Source organism: Talpa occidentalis, unplaced genomic scaffold (genome assembly GCF_014898055.3).
Source record: "Talpa occidentalis isolate TD23 unplaced genomic scaffold, MPIMG_talOcc4v2.1 talOcc4.17, whole genome shotgun sequence".
NCBI classification, from domain to species: domain Eukaryota; kingdom Metazoa; phylum Chordata; class Mammalia; order Eulipotyphla; family Talpidae; genus Talpa; species Talpa occidentalis.
Window position 1 is genome coordinate 41,342,011 of NW_023601754.1, and position 12,898 is coordinate 41,354,908.

General features: G+C 54.5%; 1 protein-coding gene across 3 annotated transcripts in view; it reads right to left on the reverse strand.

Moving 5' to 3' along the window:
* The window catches only part of AKT2 (AKT serine/threonine kinase 2), a 45,408-nt gene extending 35,861 nt beyond the window's left edge, over positions 1 to 9,547 (reverse strand). The window contains exon 1 of one of the 3 annotated variants that reach the window (XM_037516568.2): positions 9,384 to 9,547. The gene's annotated coding sequence lies outside the window, so the exon portion shown is untranslated. Of the gene's footprint in view, positions 1 to 3,087; positions 3,218 to 4,577; positions 4,653 to 9,383 lie in introns of those variants that run through there. The other 2 variants (XM_054697182.1, XM_037516569.2) reach the window with 2 other exon arrangements.
* Between the last annotated feature and the right edge of the window lie 3,351 nt (positions 9,548 to 12,898).

The following is a 12,898-nucleotide window of genomic DNA, read 5'->3' on the forward strand; positions in this document are numbered from 1 at the left end:
CCCAACACACACACACACAAGCGCTGGTGCACACACGCCGGCCGCCAGTCTGGCCGAGAGGCCCCTCCCTCTGCATCATCACTGACTAACATCCCCCCTAGCCAGGAGCCAAGAGAAAGGACCTGGTCCCCATCTCATCCCCGGGGCACCTGGGAGCCAACAGGCAGGGGGGGTCCTGACCACGGCTAACACTAAGCACTCACTGCTTGTAGGCGAGCCGCCCTGTGAGATGCTGTTACTACGCTCATGCTTCAGATGCGAAAACTGAGGCCCAGAGAGGAAATCACATGCCCAAGACCACACAGAGGGTGTGTGCAGGAGACGCTGACTAGCTGAGCGCAACTGGAGAATTGAATTTGTACTTTTAATTAAGATTTGAGTAGCCACTTGCGGCTAGCAGCTGGCATGTACACGGAAGGCATAACTTTCTGCGACCTCCGATAATGACACACGGGATCCTGCAGGCAGGAGGGGTGAGGGGGAAGCAAGGGCCATGGGTGCTCACAGGAGCGTCCCACACTGCCAAAGGCAAGGTCTCAGGCTGTACCGCTGCTCAGGAGCCCTGACCTACTCACCCCAGCAGCTGAACAGGCCTCAGAAGCGCAACCCACGCCTGGAGTCCTGGTTGCAGCCAACTTTGACCACCACTTCCAGGTGACACAGGTGGCTTCTCTGAACCTCAATATCCTTGTCTGTAAAATGGGATCATAATACCAACTTGACCAAACATGTTTACGTTATCTCAAAAGGTGCTTTTTGTTTTGACAACCCAGGGTCACGGTGGAGACCCAGTCGGACGGGCTTCGCAGACGGGCAGCAATTACCCAAAGGTGAACTCCGAACTCAAGAGCCAGTCGGAGCCTCAGTCGGGACCATGGTGAGTGGCCGCCATGTTAGATCATCATTAGCTGGTTGAAAGGAATCATCCAGATGACTCATGACATGCCAATTTAAGCTTTTTGAAAATATCATCTAAATGAAAACACACAACTAAAAAAAGCAGACAGGGCCTCCCTGGTGGCACAGGCGGTTGAGCGCCGCACTGTGAAGCTGTCCACAGCCTCTGCAGTGCGGGTTCGATCCTGGCCGGCCGGCGAGAATCCCACATGGCGAAGCAGGCCTCTCCTGCCTCACCCACTGCTCCCCTCAGCAGCGTATTCGTCAGTCTGCCTGTTCTGTTTCCCGCTCTGTCTCTGGTGAATCCTCTCACCCTCCCGCGCATCTGGCCCATACCCCGGTTCTTGTATAAATAAATAAATCTTAAAAAAAATAAATAAATAAAGCAGACAACTCAAAGACACTATCCCAAAACACATGTTCAACACCTGCTACCACCACCACCCCTCCCCTGTCTTTGAATACCAGTTTGAAAAGCAGGGTCCTGGCGCACCCCATTTCCAAAGCTGAATGTAGCCTGCTCCTTGACTTTCTCCCCCTCCCAGGCCACCATCTGAGTCCTACCTCCCCTCTCCCACCCAGGTCCTTCCCACCCGCCTCCTCCCCTCCTCTTTAGGGTTAAAGCCCTGACTGCTCACCATCTCCCCAAGACCTTGCTGCTTGACCAGGGTCTTGCTCCCTCATGTTCCCTCACTCCTCTCCCCCGCTGTCAGTATCACCACACATCAAGATACACACCCCCCTCAGGGCCTTAACCGGGCGATGCCCCTGCCTGGCCAACTCCTCAGGCTCCCTGAGGCCCCTCAGTCCACAGCTCTGTTCCTTTCCTTGGCCACACCGAGGGGGAGTGATCTAGCGTGATGGTAACTTCTCTGCCTGCTTCACTAGACTGGGGCCCACGCCCTGGCACTCAGAATGATACCCGACACACACAGGTGCTCAATCAATTATCTGCCAGAAGAACGGAATGCGCAGATGACCATGAACAGTCAGTGGGTAGGTTCAGAGGCCACTCACAAATCAGACCCCAAGGTAGAGGCGAGGGGAGCACCTCCCACTGCAGCCCTTCCTGCAGCCTCAGAAGGAAGGGGCTCCATGAGCATTCGGGGCAAAAGGGCCTGCACCCCGACTTCCAAGCAGGCAATGAACAGAGCTAACCCAGTTATTTCTGGATTTGGGGCCAGTTCCATCTGGGAGAAGAAAAAGCAAAAAAGAAATCATTAGAACAACAGTCATGGCCCCAGTAAGCGTGGCCACGGCACTGGTCAGACGCACAGAGCCAGTCCTCAAAAGCAGTCAACGGAGTTGGATTCAACTATCCTGTCCATCACCTTTGGGTGAACCGAATAACCTCCCTGGGTCCTCACTTCTCACGTATAAAACGGGAAGAAGAGTTGCACTAAACTCCTTGAGTTGTGGCAAGGACTGCTGAGAGCAGGCATGTAAAGCCTTGGCACTGTGCCTGGCACAGAGAGGCCCTCTGCTAACTAACACAATCAGAATGTGGGCATTCCACGTGGCTCGCTGAGCCTCACTTTCCTAGCTACTAAATGGGGTTGATAACTGTACCCACCTCACTAGAAACATGGAGTTCCACCTCTGAGTTCCAAGCGCGGAGTGCTCAGGACGGTGTCTGGTCAGCCAGGGACCCGGCACAGGGTGTGATTAATATCCCTGACCTAAGCCCTCCCCCAGGGGGAACCTCAGCTAACTGGCCCACCCCCAAGGATCCAAACACAAACCCCCTCTGCCAGCCAACAAGCCCAGGCTGGCTGCATCGATAGCCCTTTCTCTGCTCACAGGTGCCCATCCTAACACTCTCGGCAGCCGCTCAGATCCACCAAGTGCCTTCTCAGGAGGCCCCAGGCCAAGCACTTTCTAACACATTAGCTCCCTAATCCTCCCTACAACCCCACTCTGCGGGGATGTTCCCATCTTCAGCTGAGCAAATGCACCTCAGAGGTGAAATGAGGTTCCCAGGGTTTTATAGCAACTAAGGGAGGAGCCAGGAGCAGAGCTCACACCCAGGTTGACTGCCCCGAGCCCTGAGTACTCAGCTGAGGCCCACTAATCCATGAAGGCCTTGAAACCAGGCTGAGAAGGGCTGAGGAGGGGGCATGGGTGTGGGAGCCGCCCCAGTCCGGGCCCATGAGGTGGCAAACCAAGGCAGGCTTGGATTTCTGGCCTCACCCTTAGAAACAACATCTGCAGACGAGCTTCCTGAGCAGGACGGCCGGGCTCGAGAAACTTCCTCCAGGGACCTCTGACATGTTGTCTCCCCCTGGCCAGCCACAGCTTGCTGTCCCTGCTGCACACACGCAGCACAGTCAGGCCCGGCTGTGGGTCTTGCCACCCGGGGGCCAGGCCGAGCTCCCACCCAGTCGCCCCTCCCACACCCGCTCCCTCCCTCCTGGTCCTGCTCCCAGGGCTGTCTCCCCCAGCTGGGCCTCTCACTGCTTGGCTGGTTGTCCAGAAGAGCCTGCCACGGAACCACCCCACCGTGCAGCCCAGAGGCCTGGTGGTTGAGTCTTTCGCTGAGAGCTCTGGGAAGTGGAAGAGAGGCCCAGAGAGGGTTGTCCCTGGGTCCCCAAGAGGCTCAGAGAGCAACTGCAAAAAACTCTCCTTCCCATTCCCCCATCCCAAGGGATTTCTGGAAACCCCAGGAGATTTAGTCTGAAGGGGCTTCACGCCTTCTAGGAAGATACCCCAAGACAGGTCTGGGGAAAACCACACCCAGGCTCCTGCTCACAGTGCTAATAAGCAAGCCTGAGGTACAAGGCTCAGGGGAGAGGCTGGAAGCCGTCCTCACCCACGGTTACTGAGCGCCTTCCCCGGCCGGGGGAACTCTGGAAACATCGCCCAAGTTAAGTGCCCAGTGCCCAGGCTGAGGCCCCCCAGGCCTCAGTTCTCACCACTGTAAGGTGGGAATGAGAGCCAACTGCTCCCTGCCTGTGGGGCCTTCACTCAAGTCCTCCCATGGCTCCTTCCCAGAACTTCAGTTCCTACCTACATGCCACCTCCTCTGGGGGCCCTCCCTGACCATCCCAGCTAAGACAGAAGATCCCCACATTTTCCTCTCCGACCCCAATTCTCTTGGTCCTCGTCACATCAGTCACGACCTGATATGGGAGATGTGTCTGCGGGGCACCTGTCTCTACTAGAAGGCAGCCGACGAGGCTGGTCTTCCAAGTTCTAGAGCAGCGCAGGAATGCCGCAGGCCCGCAGCATACGCAGACAGCAGACTGCAGCGCTGTCAGGTACTGCTATTGTTCTGCACTATTATTTGAAATTAGCCAGCTGTTTTGGTTGGGGAGGGGGGCAGAAAATCACCCCGAGGCGCTCCCCATCTGTCTGTCCCTAAAGGGAACAGCTATGGGCCCTGGGGAAAGTGGTGTGAAAACCACAGGCCTGCTTCTAAGGCCATGATTCTACTCAAGGGGGAAGTGGGAGGCATGTGAAACTCCCTGACCAGCTCTGTAAAATCTCCCCCTGCCCTAGGCAGAAGTCAGGGAACCTCTTTCCGGGCAAGGGGCACCTTCTAAAACCCCAAATATGGCCAAGCTCTTCCTCACGCAATCTACAAAGCTCTGCGCCCCCCAGCCCCTCAGGCCCTGACCTCTGCTCCTACCCATTCCCTCGCGCCCCAGCCAGGCCACACAGACCTGTGTAGCCCATCTTACTTCTGCAAGGTGGTCCCCTCCCACCTCAAGGCTGATGCTTCTCCTCATCTCACCGCGGCGATCTGGGATCAGCGCAGAGGCCTTCCCCTATAGTCCATTTAAAGAAGCACCGAGTGGCACCTGATTTTAACTCACTGCCTAGCACCCGCCCCTTTCACCTGCCCCTCATTTAGTCACCTGGTTCAGGACTTGTTTCCCTCAGCTCTGTGAGTTCAGGGCCTCTGTCGAGTGCACTGCTGTATCCCCAGCACCTGAAGCTACACCAGGCACACAGTAGGTGCTCAAGAAATGGTGGTAGGTGAACACATGCCTGTCCTCAGCTCTGCAGTGCCTGTGGAATCAAAGCCACACTTCCCATCAGGCCCACAGGGCTCTGTGCAGCCGGCCTGACTCCCACCTGCACTCCTGCTGGCGCCCACCTTCCACTTGCCACTCGTTGGGATTGAGGGGTGAGTCCACAAGAGCACCTATGGAAAGAGAGTTCAGCTGAGCCTGGCAGAAGCTAGAAGGGGCTCAGGGCAGCAACTGTGTGGGAGACGGAGGGCGCCTAGATGTCGGTTTTTATGTGATTGTAATCCCTCCCACTTCCAAGCCTCTAGAACTTCTGCTTCCTCCTCTGGAAAAAGTGGTGATGCTAATTTTGGTCCTGCCCTCCTGCTGGTATTATCTGACAAGGCTCTAAAAACTAGGAAGGGCCTTCAAAATCCTAGCAGAAATAGTACTAATAACAATTGTTAAGCCACCCTCTTCTTACTGTAAGCGTACTGCCATACCAGCACAGTTAGAAATGCTTTCCACAAATTATCCCATTTAGCCTCTATAATAACCTATCAAGCAGGAATCATCATCATCCCAAGATGTAGATGATGAAATGAGCTCAGAAGGGTGGAGGAACCTGCTCAAGGTCACACAGAGGCAGGCTTGAACCCTGGGCTCTGAATCATTTCGATGCATTTTTTAAAAGATTTATTTATTTACACAAGAATTGGGGTACAGTCAGAGGCGCAGGAGGGTGAGAGAATTCACCTGAGACAGAGCGGGGAACAGAACAGGCAGACAAACAGAAGACACTGCTGAGGGGAGCAGCGGGTGAGGCAGGAGAGGTCTGCCGTGCCATGTGGGTTTCTCCCTGGCCGGCCAGGAATCAAACCCGGGCTGCAGACAGCCTAACAGTGTTGCGCTCAACCCGCTGTGCCACAGGGGAGGCCTTCAATGCAGTTTTTTTAAGATTTTTTTTTTTTTACTTATGCATACAAGAACTGGGGTCTAGGCCAGAGGTGAGTGGGGTGAGAGGAATCACCAGAGACAGAATGGGGAGCAGAACAGGTGGATTTACTGAAATACACTGCTGAGGGGAGCAGCGGGCAAGACAGGAGAAGTCTCGCCCCGTGGCCAGGTCAGCAACCCGGCCAGGGATCGAACTCATGCCTCAGTGGCTGGTGATAGCTTGATGCACTGAGACTTTAACCCCTGCACCACCAGGGAAGCTCCCAATGCAGCTTTTTAGAGGTTTTTAGAGGACACCATATTCCTGGATCCTGATTGCATCAGGCTGGGGGGCCAGATACAGGGACACTTGAGAGGACCAAGGGTGGGGTGTGGGAGAGGGCAACCCCCTGGGGACTGACTCGTCGATGAACTCATTTAATCCTCTCAACAACCCGATGTGGTGCCCTTCTGGGCTCACTGCACAGAGAAGAACAGTGTGGCCCAAGGTAACACAGCGAGAATGTGCCAGCGCGAGACCTCACACACATGCCACTGTGCCATCCTTGCACAGGGAACCCCGGTAGCTGTCTCTCTTGCTGTCTTCTCCTGTCTCCCGGCATACACTCTACTCTGTATTAAAAGCTACCCAGGCTCAACTCTAAGGAGGAACCATCTCATCACAAGTCCAGAACAGCTGGACTGGCTACAGGTGGGCATCGCCACAGTCCTAGGCTCAGAGGGTAAGAGAAATGAAATGCAAAAGGACCCACTCCAGCTTGGGACCTGCTGAGCAAAGAGCACAAGGCAGCAGGGGCAAGCAGTCTCTGTTTAAACCCCACTGTGGGCCTCCCCGGTGGCACAGTGGTTGAGCGCTGGGTTGCGAAGCTGCCCGCAGCCTCTGCAGCACCAGTTCGATCCCCGGCCACCGGGTGAGAGTCCCACATGGCATGCAGACCTCCCCTGCTGCCCACTGCTCCTCTCAGCAGTGTACTTCGTCAGTCTGTCTGCTCTGCTCTGCGCTCTGCCTCTGGTGAATTCTCTCACCCTCCCGCGCGTCTGACTGTACCCAGTGCTTGTATAAATAAATCTTTTGGGAAAAAAATAAATAAATAAATAAACCCCAGTGTGGCCCCTATGGCCTGACAGACTCAGAGCAAGGCAACGCCTCCTTGGAGGCTCACTGTACGACTGCGTGGACAAACACCATATCCACCCTGCGGTGCCGCTAAGTCACTGTTCAGTTACTTGTTGACAAAAGTTTCACACTGAAATCAAACCAGGCCGGGGGTTACATCCCAGCACTACCCCTTCCAGCTGTGAGACCTGGGCCAGATCATTTTGCTTCACAGCAAGTGTTCTCAGTTTCTTCATCTCTAAAATGGGTACCATACTTCTACCTACCTCATAGGACTCTATGACAGGACGCAACCATGCCTGTCCCATGGCTGTGTTTTGAGATTTTAGTGAGGTCATGTGTGCCTGTCACATGCCTGGTGTACGGTGAAGGGTCAATAAACACTGGCTCTTCAGTTCTAAACATGACGTGTCTCCCTGTGTCTCAGTTTCGTGGTATAAAACGGAGATCATGACAACAGCACCCACAGCCTAGGATGTGAATATTCAGCAAGCTGATGTGAATCGACTGAACAGCATGCGGCACAGAGAATGCACTCAATAGATGGCAGTCCTCAACCTCAGGATTGCTGCTTATAGTGCTGCTGCTCCCCCCATCAGATGAACCCTCAAAAAGCTGTCAGGAGGAGACCAAAGGACAAACCCTCAGTGGAGTAAACTTCCACAGACACACACTCAGAGACCTCTCTCTCTTGGAACCACCATCCATGGACATCAATCGGCTTAGAAGCCAATGGTGTGGACCAGAAGTGATTGTCTGCCCCTTTGACCACATCACCAACCCATGTTACCTGGGTCAACCAGGGACTGTGGTCATCCCCCTGGGAACTCCAGACCTAGGGCAAAGGTTACAGGGCAAGCTGAGGTCACGAGATGGCCTGGGGAGCAGGGGCAGAGGCCTGCCCCAAGGCTGGCTGCTCCAAGCAACCGGTGAGTGACCAGCGTGAGAAACCAGGTCCGTGAAGGGCTGGGTTGCTCCAAGTGCTTCAGAGCAGCCTTTCTCTCTGGGTTGGGCCAGGCCATGAGCGCCCCCTCCCAAATCCCCTTGACCTATGCAGAGATGAACAGCTGGAAAAACAGCGCTCAGCCTCATCTTGTTAATGGTGAGGCCAACTGCGATGGACTGGTGGGAGCATAAACGTGCTGGAGGGCTGGACTGCTAAGCAGGGAGACACAGACAGCCTCCTGAACACACTGGTGCCTGGTCCCTTCACCCCCACCAGGACGGAACTCTCCACATTTCACTGAAAAGGAAAAGTGGACAGGTTGAAAGGCAGCCCCTTAGAGGACCTGATTACTAAGGCCAGACCTCCTGCGAAGCTCAAGGGGCCTCCAAATGAGAGGAAGAGGGTCCTCAGAATCCCAAGGATCGAGAGGTCTCAGCCACCGGGCCCTGGGGGAGAGGTATCCCTCCAAACACTCCTTCCACCTAAGTCTGAACAAGAATTCCAGGGACATAGCTCCTGGAATCCAGCTCAATACCTTCCTCCCCTCCCTAATACGAAACCTGAAGTTCAGAAACCTTCAGCCAGTGGTTTCTAAGACATCTACCCCACCCTTCCCAGGGAAAGAAAGAATGTGCCACAGAGGAGTCCCACACACCTTAAGATTAAGTTTAATAATGAAAGCGTTCTGAGCAGACAGCAGCTGGAGTGACCACGCAGAGCCCCCCGCTCAAGGAAGAAGTTCGACAAACGGAGATCCTACCCCCGCACGCCCCCAGCCCGTCCTCCACCCTCGGGGTAGACCCCCAGCCCCACCCACCGAACACAGGCGGCAGAAGCCCCTCCTCATCGGTTGGCATCACAACCTTCCCCACCTACGCCCCTGAACACCCACTTGGGCCGGTCCCGTCCCGCAGAGAGTATAAACATCGCAGCCTTCCTCCAAGCACCGCGCTGCTCTACCTTCTCAGGACGGCTCCCCCCAGCACCTTAGTGGTATAATCCACACGGCGCTCCCCCGGCCTCACTTGGTACAGTTCCCCCCCCCCCAGAAGCCCCCCAGCTCTCTAAATATACTACGGGAAAGGCTCCCACGGCCCGGAGTAAGTCCAGCCCCCTCCGCTGGGGCCGGCGCGCCCCCTCAACGGCTTGGCTCTCGCTCGCCAGCCACGCTCTCCCCGCACACCCCACTGCTCGGTCCCAGCCCGCACACACTGGGGTCTGCGCCCCCAGCCCTTGATGGTTCGGTCCTCGCACCTTTGGTATGTCCCCCCCCCAAGGCTTCGGTGGTACGGCCCGCCGCCTCCGCCCCCGGACCCTCAGGGCTAGTCCGTCCGCCCCCGCGTAGCCACCCCACTCAGTCCCGGAAGGGGGGACTCGAGGACCGCGGCCCCCGCCCGCCGGGCGCTGGTGGTACGGCCCAAGGCAGCTTGGCCCAGGCGCTAGGGTGGGGTGGGGGGTGTCCGGACGCGACCATCACGGGGGGGGGGAGCTCCGGGACACGCGCTGGCGCACTCACCTGTCACCGGCGGCCGCCCAAGCTCTCCGGCGGGGCTCTACTTCGGCCCATCGTCGCGCTGTGCTTGCTCCCGCTCCTTGTGTTTCCTGGCGGCGGCAACGGCGGCGGCAGCGGCAACGCCTTCTCAGAGCCAGGCCCAACGGCTCGCGCGGCGCGGCCCCCCCGCCCCCTCCCCCCAGCCCCCGCTCACCGCCCCCTCCCACCCTCTGGCCGGAAATACCGCCTTCCCCTGCCACAAACAGGAACTGACGTACAAAAAGCGAGAAAGGGGCGCTGAGAGCGCTAGGGCGCAGGCGCAAGGCGCGGTAGCCGGGCGACACGCGCAGAGCGCCTGCGTACAGAAGGCATGTTTGGGCCGAGGTGGCCAGGGGAGATGCCTCGCGCAGGCGCCGACGGAAAGCAGAGATAGGGTCGCGCCGGCGCAGTAGGACTGTGACGCCGGCTTTCCCTAGAGGCTGCCCTCCGTGTTACTTCCCGGCAGCCTCTGGTCCTTATTTACCTATGCTTTGATCTCGTTTACTGAGCGCTGCTCTTTGCTGCGGGTTCCGAGGCTCTTCAAAGAGCCGTGGAGCAGGGGTTAGAAGGGGTTGTCTTTTCACTGCATCCCTCAGGGTTGCGCTCCGGCTCTGAAGTCATGCACACCCGGATTTGCATGTCCTTGCTGGTGACTGTGGGCAGAAGGCTTGACAGTTTTCCGTGCCTCAGTGTCCATATCGGCAACATGGAAACAATCTAGCTGCGTCATTGGGCGACTGGACGATTTTATGTAAATAGTTTTTATCAGTTAGCCTGTGATCCCAAATTATTAACCCTAATCTCTTCCTATGTTCGATTCAAATGGCTATAACTTTTTAAATGGGATATTTTGTGCTTAAAGAGGCCTTAACATTGCCCTGCAGCAAAAAAGTTTTGCACAGATCTTAAACCATGTATTTGCTGGTGTACGAGGCAGCTGTGAGACATCTGGCTCCCAGTCTCGTCTAGGTTGGGTGGGGTTTGCTAGCTTCTGAATGTGGGTTCCAGTATGCCACACAGTTTGGCAAGGGTGCTATGGTTAGTGCAGAGTTTTCTAGAAGGCTTGACTGGGAGTTGAATCTTGGATCCACCTAAATCTGAGACTCTCAGGCAAATCCTAGTCAGTAGCGGGTGAAACTAGCCCTAGTGTCCAGCTCGCTGGTGTTCGTAATTCCTGGTCTTCCCCATCACAGTGTTGAGAACTCTGCCCATTACCTCCTCAACCACGATCCTGACCATTTTAGTCTCTTACTGTCTGGCTATAGATTGGTCACCACTGCACAGAGCCCCACAGGGGAAGACTGGCTCATTGCTGTGTACCCAACACCATGCCCAACAGAGTGGGCTCTTGGGGAATATCTGTTTCAAGAATTAACCCTTTTGGGCCTCCCAAGTGGTGCAAGGGTTTAAGACGAGGCACTATGGGTATGTCTGCAGCCGCTGCAGCATAGGTTTGATCCCCAGCACGAAAGGTGCAGATGGCCCAGCAGACCTCTCCTGTCTCACCAGCTGCTCCCCTCAACAGTGTATGTCAGTAGATCTGCCTGTTCTGCACCCCACTCTGTCTCTGGTGAATCCTCTCACTCCCCACACCTCTGGCTTGTACCCCAGTTCTTGTATGCATAAATAAATAAATCTTAAAAAAAAAAGATTTAACCCTTTTGCAACGGTCTGGACACAGGATTCTGTGCCTCCCCTCTTCGCTCCTCTCCATGCTGAACAGCTCACGGGCCATCCCTCCCCACGACCCGAAGTCTTCTTGGACTAACTCCTAGGGCACCTGCTGGATTCTCTCACTGTGCATGTGCATGCGGATAAACTCAGAGCACTAGTAGGCAAAGACAATGGCTTCCAAACTATTGTAAAGACTTAGTATGCCACAAGTATCAGCGAACCCTATTTACCTTATTTTGTATGATGCATTCTGAGATTTCACTTTTCCAGTGCTGTTTGAGATCCTGCTGAACTGCTTTCCTGCCCGCCTGCCTTGCCATTTGAAAAACACTGATGATCTGGGGAGGAACCTTGTGAATGGCTTTGGAGATGGACAGGCCCTAGTTCTAATCATGCTTGTCCCATGACCTTGTCAAAATAACTTCACTTCTGGAAGCCTGTCTTTCCTGATTGTGAAACAGTAGCAATAGTTCTTATTTAGCAACTATTAAATTGTTAAAACCTCTGAGCAGGTTCTGTTCTTAACACAGTCCCACCACTGGTGTGTTTTTGTTGTGCAATCTCAGAGTTTTTTTTTTTTTAAGATTTATTTATCTATGCATACAAGAACTGGGGTGTAGGCCAGAGGTGGGGAGGGGTGTGTGTGTGAGGATTCACCAGAGACAGAGTGGGGAACAGAACAGGCAGATCTACTGAAATACACTGCTGAGGGGAGTATATGGGAGACAGGGAGGTCTGCTGTGACATGTGAGTCAGCTCCCTGGCTGGGGATTGAACTTATGTTCAGGGTCTGGTGATAGCTCAGTAGTTCTGAGACTTAACCCCTTGTGCCACCAGGGAGGCCCAATCTCACATTTTAGATGCCACAATAGGTTTAGGGGTTTGACCAAGGTCCCGGGACAACTTGGGGTGCAGGCAAGGTTGGAACATGTGCTGTCCTGATCCAAGAGGCTGGACTTTGAATTCGGTTTATGCTGGAAAATAGATAGTATTGTCTCTACTTCTGCCCCGTGTTGCTTCAGCAAACCACTTAGTTGTCATTTGGGGGCCTTTGTCTCTCAGTTTTGACATCACGGGTGACTAAGAAAATACCCTAAAACCCAGAATTATTCTTTACCCTCTAGTCTGTGGACTCCTGGCCATAACTGTAAATATGGGCTCCATGCACACTTTTCTGGGGAGAAAGGCCAGTAGCTTCTCATGCGAAGTGTGCCCCAAGATCTCTTGATTATGAAAAAAAAGATTACGAAGCCTGCTCTGAGGGACAGAGAGGGTGCCTCCTCAAAGCCCTCCTCTGTCCCCAGGGAGTCCAGTTCAACCTTCTCACAGAGATTGGGCTCCTGATGGTGACTGGACAAGCCACGTGGACCAGCCTTAAAGAACCTTAAGTGGCCTCAAGCGGGGAGGCGTTCACTCCAATCCCATGAGTTCTGGATTGTGTCCCTGGCAGTGCTGGCGTGGCCATGGGGAGAATCCCTGCCACATGGGCAGTCAAGAGATACAAGCAGAAGAATCAGAATCCCCCCTCCCTTTCTTTATCCTAAGTGAGAATTTTCAGGGGAGAAGGTCTATTGCATGGAGCAGATTCTCAAAGAAGTCTGGAACCATTAAAAAAAAGTTTTTATTTAAAAGAGTTTCCCACGTTATACAGAAATCTTGAAATAATATCTTTGATTCCCCAGCCAGCAGTTACTAAGCCCCACCCTAGATGCTACTGTGTTGGGAAGATTCTTTTAGAGTAATATGAAGTGTTTGGCAGAAGTACAGCTAAGCCTCAGGGATTCTGTAAATGTTGGTTCCAATTTCCTTTTTATAAAATGTTTCAA